Consider the following 9937-nt stretch of genomic DNA (forward strand, 5'->3'; position numbering starts at 1 on the left):
TAGTTTTTCAGCTTAGACTGAGGTGCCACTGACCAAGTTAGTGAATGCAAAAAAGAAATGATGGTTGAAAGATGATGAGTAATAGGGTAGCGATTGAGAGTGTCATAGAGTTAGAATTGTTACCAAGGGAAGTAAGAGAAGGGAGTGAGCGAGGAAGGACTAAGCAAAGAAGGACAAGCATAAGGATTATTACTCTTTGTGGGTCCAACTGAGCTTATAGACCAAAATTGGTATTGGCACTAGTCCACATAATTATGTGATTTTCTTTAATAACTTGGGTTTCGAAGGGTAGGAGCAGAGAAAATTGGTAGTTAGATTGATCCAAGACTTAGGATTTGCTAGGAAGATGGGGCAGAAGAACCAAGGGGTAAGGGGACTGAAGATGATATTTAAAAATATTCATAGCAATGGACAATGATATCTAGGCTTTATAGGAATAGAAGTGAGCCAGGATGGTGCTGATAGATTATGAAGAGAGTGGGGAGAGTGGTCAAAAATTGGATATCTTGATGTAGTGAAGAATAAGTAAGATAATGAGCATAGTAACAAACAGAAGCTGTGGAACAGACAAGGGACTGTGCATGATGCAATGTTGGCAGGGTGAAAAAGTTCACAAGATCCAGGATCCAAGAGGAAAACAAATCCTGGAAGGGAGAAATTTCCCTTCTTCCCCTGAAAAGAGAGAGAAGAGGAAATGCCTTCTTTAAATATTTCTCAGTAGAGAAGCAGGAAGAGGGGGCTCGTGTTGGAGAATCTTGATTTCTTCCCTTAAGTAAGAAAGTCATATGCAAGGTGTGATTAGGGCTTGAGGGAAGCAGAAAAGCTTTAGAGAATGGGCTGTACAGAATGCGGTAGGAAGGCAATTTTGAAAAATCAGAGAATTGCCTGTGGTAGTGAGGACTAGGTTGAGATCAGTCAGTTGACATCGGCTTGGATCAGATTTTTTAATTTTTGCTAGCAATATTGTTTGCTTGGAAGCCGAATCAGAAAGCACATGGTGGACTGTATTCAGGGCTGGAGATTAGCAAGACAGGAATGAATGAAAGACCAAAGGAATGAGGGACCTATCAGGAATATTGCCGAAATTGCTAGCAGTGGTAACAGGTGAAGGGGAAGGCAAGGAAAGGCTGTTGGATCCTTGGTACTATGAGAACAGTGATGGGTGAGGGACCAGGGGTCATAATAAGGAGGGCAGATCAAAGGTTCTGTCGGCCCTGACAAAAATAACACCAGGCTATTTTACACACTTTCTTCATAAAGTTAAAAGGTGAATGCCTCTTTAAATCATTAACTAAACTGGCATTCAGATCAGGGCGGACTCACCCAGGTTGGGCTGTTCTGCTTTGCCAAGAATTGATAAGCTTCTGTGAACCCTCCAGGGGAGTGTCATGATACATCTTCCTTGTCTGGACAAGCTTGATCTGGCCTCCCTTTTCCTGCCGAAGCAGGTCTGAGGAATGTGCCAGATTCATTGTCTTATAACTAATGAACACATTCCAGAATGTGGGGCTCCTGGTGGTACCACCTTTAAGGCTTGTAGACAGCCCTGCTCTGACCCTCTCTGGCTGTACCCCTCATTACAGGGTGAGGAGACTGTGGGGCCAATGGGATGTACCCACTCAGAACCCACATTGCTCCCTTCTAGAGCACATTCTGGATCCCCTGAACCACATTAGAATTCCCTGCTCAATTGCCCCAAGCCTACTTCCAGGAACTGTCTAGGCTTCTTCCCCAGATCCATCCAGGACAGATCATACCACTAGTATGCTCACTCCTAGGCCCAGGGAGTGGCCAAGTAGAGCCTATTTGCAGAGGTGTGAACAGAGCTTGGAGTCCCTGGGTAGTACAGGCTGTCAGCACGCTTGGCTGCTAATTGAAAGGTTGGAGGTTCAAGTCCACCCAGAGGCATCTTGGAAGAAAGGCCTGGTGATCTACTTCTGAAAAATCAGCCATTAAAAACCCTATGGAGCATAGTTCTACTTTGACACACATGGGGTCACCATGAATTGGAGTTGACTCAACGGTAACTGTTTTTTTCTGGGACAGAGCTTGGATGTGTGGGCTGGGGTATCCATACAAGCATGTATGCAAGGCCCTGCCTGATTAGATGAGAGGCTGGTGTCCAGCTCTCTCCCTGCCTCCATGTCCTGGTATAAAACTCCAAGGAGTCCGAGAATTCCAGAATCAAATTTGGCCTTCCAGGTTATTAGGAAGGTAAAATTATCAAGAAAAGAAAATAGAACATCTTATTATTTACCTGTTGTAAAAGAATAGCCCTTTAATTATTATTCTAAGTTTATTTGACATAATAGTTTGGTCCAAACTGTATTCTAAGTTGGTAAAAAAAAAAAAATCCATTAAAAATCCTGTTTGGATTTCTAAAAATTTTGTAATCTAAACTCTATCCCTGATTTTCAATATTGTTTGGTATCATTGATAGAGTAATTTTCCGTGTTTTACTAATATTTAAGCTGGATTCTCTATCCTACTGTAACATTCAAGGTATGCAGCTGAGCTTTAACCCCCATCAGATAAGTAAATATTTAAACATAACTTCAGTTCATCCCTTTTGATCTTGAGGATGTTATTTATCATTCCTTTTTCGTATGTTCCTGGTGCCTCCTGATACATGCCATCTGACCAATACTAAGTTTGAGGCCTGTGCTGAAAATCGATGTACGATATCTTCATTTCCTCCCATTGTTCCTAATTAAAGAAGTAGTGTCTTAGTTATCTAGTGCCGCTGTAACAGAAATACCACAAGGGGATTGTTTTATCAAACAGAAATTTTATTCTCTCACAATCTAGGAGGCTTGAAGTCCGAATTCAGGGTGCCAGCTGCAGGGAAATATTTTCTCTCTCTATTGGCTCTGGGGGATGATCCTTGTCTTAGTCATCTAGTGCTGCTACAACAGAAATACCACAAGTGGATGGTTTTAATGAAGAGAAGTTTATTTCCTCATAGTCAAAGTAGGCTAAAAGTCCAAATTCAGGGCCTCACCTCCAAGGGAAGGCTTTTTCTCTCTGTCGGCCTTCTTCTCTTCAGTGTTCCCCTGGACTAGGAGCTTCTCAGCGCAGGGACCCCGATCCAAAAGACGCGCTCTGCTCCCGGCACTGCTTTTTGATGGTATGAGGTCCCCCTATCTCACTGCTCACTTCTGTCTTTTATATCTCAAGAGATTGCCTCAGGACACAATCTAGTCTTATAGATCAGGCCCTGCCTTACTAACACAACTGCTACGCATCCTCCCTCATTAACTTCACAGAGGCAGGTTTACAACATACAGGAAAATCACACAGTACCAGGAATCATGGCCTAGCCAAACTGATACACAATTTTGGGGGGGACATAATTCAAACCATGACAGTCCTCATCATCAATCTTCCCCTGGGTCTAGGAGTTTCTCTTCACAGAAACCCCAGGTCCAAAGGACATGCTCTACTCCCAGCTCTTCTTTCTTGGTGGTAGGAGGTTCCTCTCCTCTCTGCTGGCTTCTGTCTTTTATATCTCAAAAGAGATTGACTCAAAATATAACCTAATCCCTTAGACTGTGTCCTGACTCATTAACATAACTGCCTCTGATCCTGCCTCATTAACATCAGAGAGGTTAGGATTTACAATACATAGGATAATAATATCAGATCACAAAATGGAGGACAACCACACAATACTGGGAATCATGGCCAAGCCAAGTTGACACACACATTTGGGGGACTCAGTTCAATCCATAACATGTAGAATAAGGTAAAGCTGTAAGTATTCAATCATTAAACTACAGTAAAGGGAGAGGCGATAGCTTCTGGATTGTTGACAGGGCCCAAGGTTCATTCCATCTGAACCTTTACAAACCCTATGCTACAATTCGAATGTTGGAATAGAAGATGACCTCTTGGGAGAGTCTAACCTGGAACCCTCCCAAGAGTAGCTCACAATCGGCCAACAAATCTAGATAAAGGGTCTCCTTAATCTCTGGGTATGTGTTCTAATTTCTCCCTTTTTGCTCTCATTTTTTTTCCTTTTACGCAGAAGAGTAACATTAACTTTTTATAAAATTCATGGTAATTGGATGAAAGATCTCTTTACCCCACTTCCACATGTGGAAAGAAATAAAACATGGGACCCTAATCTACAAATGAGGCTCAAAGGTTGTTTTCTCTAATGGGACAAGGGCTTAGGATGAGAACATTTTTTGGTTGACATGGTTTTTGTAAACCTGATTGGCTCAAGTTCTAGGCTTATTTTATTGCTCACTGTATTTTGTTCCCACTTAGACTGATGAAGAATAGAGGTAATTGTCTTCTATCATTTGTGTCATTAATACTTCCTCTAGGTTTGAGTGCCATGAAGTTCTCCTTTCAACTTGTACAGTGACTGAACTTGGTAATGATTTAAGGTAATTAATTCATATGTCAGTTGTTAGCAAAGTCCAGTAATTAAAATCTACATTAGAGTAAGTTATTAACACTCCAGTTAAAAAAAAAAGCACTTTATCAACTTATCAGTTTTGGCTTTTTATTCCAGTTGACAGATGAGATAGGAAACTTATTGACTGTACATAATCACCTTTATACTTTCACCAGCTGACACTGGGGTCAAACGGAAGTCCAGGTTGTTCAAGGTCATTGTTTAAATCTAGAATAAACCAGCTCAGGTTGAAAGGTGGAGGGGTGCCCTTTAGTCTTGTTATCTTTGTAACACTGTCTCCTGAAACTTTTAAAGTCAGTTTTTGCTCTGTTCCAAATTCGCGAATTTCTAAACTAAAAACAGCCTAGACCAAGGATTTCAGATTGAGATCTGAGATATTAAATGGCTTCACTGTTCACATGTTATTTTCATATTACTTTTAAAAATATTTCGATGTTTTCCTTGTGAACAGGCTGGAGGGAGAGAAAAGTTCAGTGTACACCACAGGTCTGGGCCACAGCCGGCGCAGGCGTTTTATTTACAGGTCTAAACCATCACAAGTTTCTGTCTTACGATGGCCAAGTTTCCTTTTATTCCGCTTTGCTTCTTGGCCTGTCATTTGGTTACATTTTCCAGGGAGAGGACACCCCGTAATGGGTCCTTTGCTTCTCCCCTAGTTAGCTTGTGATGAACTACTACAGAGACCCGTCCAGGCCTTACTCTTGCAGGGGGTCACTGTGGAGAGGGTACGCGGTCCCCTAGCCCAGCTCATCACTGGAATTACCTGGAGTGCTTTTAAAACAGCTTTCAGGCCTCACCCCAAAACTACTGAATCTGGGTCTCAGGGGTGGCAGGAGAGAATCTGTATGTTTCAAGACTTCCCAAGGTGATTCTGATAGGCTGGGACATGGTCCAGAACACCTTGATTCCAGGGCTCTCCGCAGGTACTTGGAAGCCCCCTGCATTTGGCCTTAGGACAGTGCCTCTGAGAAACTGCCATCTACTTGTGAGAAGATTCTAAAAAGACCAGAGGTGCCAACTTGCCATCTGCCCTTAAAGACTATCTACCATCTCCCTCCCTCTTTTTTAAAATTTTTTATTTGAATATTTAAAAAATTGTGCATTCCAGTAATTAAAATCATTTGAACAACAACAACAAAAAAAAAAAGGTACTCAGATTAAACTGCATTTTACGCCTACAGTACACCTTGGACCCGCTTTGCTTTTACTCCACATTTTTATTCACTGTCGTCCTGCCCAGCTCCTTCCCTCGCCAATACGCAAGTGTTGTCGGATCAAGTGGGTCCCTGCCTGGTGCACTGTAAAGCCAAGGGACAAGACACATGAAGTTTTGAGGGACAAGAAAGGAGTTTATTGCAAAGCAGCAGTGCAAAGAGCCAGGGGACTTGTCCAGATCTGACTCCCCAAGCAGGGGCTAGGCTACAGCCTTTATTGGGATTCTAATCTAGGAAGTTATACGTATTCATCAATTTTCTGGGAAATTTTATATGTAGGTAATTCGAGCCAGAGAGAGTAAGCACGCAATGCTCATAGTCGCATGGCCTGCTGGCCAGATCGGTTCAGGCTGGTTTTTGTTTACCACTCTGGCCTTGGTTTCCTGGAACATCTGGTATTTTTCTGCAAAAGAAGCTAACAAAGTGGTTAAGCAAGGGACATAGGGGAGGTTAGATAAGAAACAGAAACTCACTGGGGCGGTTGAGACGGGAGCCTCAAGGCTTCACAAGTTCTTTTCCTTCCCTGCCAGCCAGACAGGCTGATGGGAGCAGCAGGCGCAGCCTTTCTTGTCAGCACTCGATTCCTTGATGTGAACGGGGGCAGCACAGTCATTTAAACTTGCTCCAACCTCTTGCATCTTACAAAGTTAAACAGCTGAAAGAAGGAAAATAAGTAAGAACGCAATGCTTGTGGAATGGACAGTGCATACTGGCAGCGGCACTTCATTACGATTCGCCTGCTTGCTTCTCCTGTTCGATTGTTTCTTCTGGAGGCAGTGAGTTTTTCTCTTGCGTTTTTGTCTTCTTTTCAGTTTGTAGAATTTCTCACCATCAGCCATATCAGGTTTGTCCGACATGGCACCGTTGCGGAGGAAACGAGTGAGACGAAGCTGAGTCCGTGTACACAGTGGCTGCCACCCAGTAGACTACCATCTTGACAAAGAGGCCTGTGTTCCTTCTCTGTCCACCCTCACTCCCTCGGGCTATCCTTGTGACTTGTTTGCTCCTTCTAGCTGCCCAGCAGTGGTGCTGATGAAAATAAAGTAGACTTCCCTTCTGATGGAAACTGGCGGGGCAGTGGATAAAAGATTGGCTGCTAACGGAAACGTCGGAAGTTCGAATCCACTAGCCGCTCCCTGGAAACCCTATGGGGCAGTTCTACTCTGTCCTACAGGGTCGCTATGAGTTGGAATCAACTCCTCATCAATGGGTTTAATGAAGTGGTTCTGACAGGTCTGACATAGACTCTTGGCTCAGCTTCCTCTGGGTGCCATTTACCCCATGTGTAAAATGGAGATAATATTGCCCTTACAAGGATGTTGTGAAGACCAGAAGAATGTATTTATATAGTGCCTGGAACATGGTGTGCCTTGAGTTAGGCGTTATTATTTGTTTGGTTTTCCTTGTCCGCCTCTGTGAACACAGAGTCTCTGGGTGGTGGAAACAGTTAATACACTTGGCTGCTAACTGAAAGGTTGGAGGTTTAAGTCCACCTAAGGATGCCTCTGAAGAAAGGCCTGGCAATCTTCTTCCAAAAAATCAGCCATTGAAAATCCTATGGAGCACAGTTCTACTCTGACACACATGGGGCTGCCATGAGTGAGAATCAACTTGATGGCAACTGGTTTTTTTCAATGAACATGTTGTGCTAATGAAGCTCACTGATCAATGTTGTAGCCCCTAGATTGCTCTGGATAGTGTTTCTCAAAGTGGGGGACACTGACCACCTGCATCTGAAACCCCTTGCATTCAAGTTGATTCTGACTCATAGCGACCCTATAGGATAGAGTACAACTGCTCCATAGGGCTCCCAAGGCTGTAATCCTTATGGAAGCAGATTGCCACATCTTTCTCCCACAGAGTAGCCGGTAGGTTGGAATTGCTGATCTTTTGGTTAGCAGCCAAGCACTTAACCAGTGCGCCTCCAGGACCCCTACCCTGCACCTGAAGAAGGGAGAAAGGAAAGAAATCTGCTCTTACGCTCTTCAACTTTTTAACTTTTATTGAAGTGTAACATACATATGCAACCAACAACCAACCCATTGCCGTCGAGTCAATTCCGACTCACAGCAACCCTATAGGACAGAGTAAAACTGCCCCATAGGGTTTCCAGGGAGCAGCTGGTGGATTTGAACTGCCGACATTTTGGTTAGCAGCTGTAGCTCTTAACCACTGGGCCACCAGGGCTCCAGCATACATATAGAAATGTATATTTATCGTAAATGAACAGCTCAATGAATTTCCACAAACTGAACATGCCCGTGTAACCGGTGTCCAGATCAAGAAACAGAACATTACCACCACCCCAGAAGTCCTTCTCTGCACACAAACTTTGAGAAACACTGTTGTGGGGAGAGCCCAGGAGTCCCTGGGTGGTGCAAACAGTTAAGCGCTTTACTACTAACCAAAAGGTTGGCAATTCAAACCCACCCACAGGTGCTTTGGAAGACAGGCCTGGTGATTTGCCTCTGGAAGATTACAGCCTTGAATACCTAACGAAGCAGTCCTACTCTGCAGTCTGCATATATGAGGTCACCATGAGTCAGAATTGACTGATGGCAACTAGCAACAACAACAGCAACAAGGAGAGCCCAGCTGAGGCACTCTGCTTGCCTACAGTCCCACTCGTCCCTGCATGGGCCAAATCCACAGGCTGGCTGAGCCCTCCCCAATCTGAGAAGGTTGGGTTTGTAATCTCACATGCACCCTTAATAGTGATGTGACTTCCTTTGTGAGAAGGGTTACAAAGGGTGTTTCTATTATTTATATTCCTAGCATACACCCTAAACTGCTTAAAGTAAATGAATTCAAGTCCCCGCCAACAAGGAGTGGAGATCTGTCATTGCCTGAAAGCATCGGCTAGTTAACAAAACTCCAGCATTTTCTCACCGAAGGGTGAATAGGTGGATTCTAGTATAATTACCTTTGTGTAACTGAAAACTAAATCACTGATGACTGCATAGTTTAAATATCAATTTAAATACTTCCAATTTTATGCACTTATTTTTGCAGGACATGCTACTAACAAATAGTCCATTAATTTTTCTAGTGAATTAAAATCTGAATGGATACATTAAAAAATAGCACAGCTCAAATAGATGCCCTCTTTTTCCAGAGAACATTAGAAGGAGTTTTTCTTTAATCCAGCTTTTCAAATAATCTATTAGACAAGAACCTGTAATAACACAGGCCTTGCCCAAAAGAGATCAGGTTTTTTGTGTAATGTAATTTAGGCAAGACTTTAAATAGTAGAACAAGCGTCTGTGGTGCTTTTGCCTGTAGCTTCTCAAATTTTAATGTGCACACAAATCTCCTGGAGATCTTGTTAAAATGTAGGTTCTTATTTGGTAGATCTTGGGGCCTGAGATTCTGCATTTCTAACAAGCTCCCAGAAGCTGCTGATGCTGCTGGGTCACACCTTGAGTAGCAAGAGTATTCATAATAAGCACCTAACTCGAAGTCAGGATACGTATCTGAGCTTCAGTTTCCTTGTATATATAAACTATTTCTAAAGCCCCTTCTAACTATGCAATTCCATGATTTAATAATCTCTCTCCATCTATCAGAAGATGCCCTGGTGAAGCAATGGTTAAGTGCTTGGCTGCTAACCACTAGCCGCTCCGAAGGAGAAAAGAACTGGCGTTCTGCTCCCGTAAAGACTACAGCTTAGAAAGAAACCCTATGGGGCAGTTCTACTCTGTATGACTCTTGAAGGCACCTAACAACAACAACTCCACCTATCAACTAATTTTTCTTTAGGTTGCTAATTTTCATTGTTTACAAGCTGTCATGTTAGATACTACTTAGTATTGGAAGGCCAGGTAAAAACTCTTAGTTCTGGCTGACAAGTTTTATTTTTTTCAACCTTCTACAAGTCTACATCAACCATGGGAAATCTTGGCGAATAATAATGTGATACTGGGCTTTGACCATAAGCTAAACTTGAATCAGCAAAGCAGAGCTTTGGTTAGATAAGTAATTGTGAACCTGGGAATATAACCAAAAGAAAAGAACAGCTAATACTACCAGCATAGGCAGCCCTTATATGAACGCTTTATCCAAACATCCACAACTCGGGAAAGTTGCAGAACATGCAAAGAAAAGTTAAAAGAACTGGCATTATTTAGCTTGTGAAGAGAGGACAAAGGATGCCTTAAGAATTCTTTTGAATGACAGAAAAGAAACCAGCATATCCGCTGAAGTAAATGGCTTTACGGTGCATCAGAATAGATTCAGGTTAACTCTAAAGCTTATCTTTCTCATGATAATCATGATCCTAGGTGATAGGATTGGGAAT

General features: G+C 42.8%; 1 pseudogene; it reads right to left on the reverse strand.

Annotated features, from left to right (window-relative positions):
• Nucleotides 1-6085: 6085 nt before the first annotated feature.
• On the reverse strand, nucleotides 6086-7181 carry LOC111820419 (thymosin beta-4 pseudogene; annotated as a pseudogene).
• Between the last annotated feature and the right edge of the window lie 2756 nt (nucleotides 7182-9937).

The sequence above is a fragment of the Trichechus manatus genome, unplaced genomic scaffold (genome assembly GCF_000243295.1).
Source record: "Trichechus manatus latirostris isolate Lorelei unplaced genomic scaffold, TriManLat1.0 scaffold00037, whole genome shotgun sequence".
Lineage (NCBI taxonomy): Eukaryota > Metazoa > Chordata > Mammalia > Sirenia > Trichechidae > Trichechus > Trichechus manatus.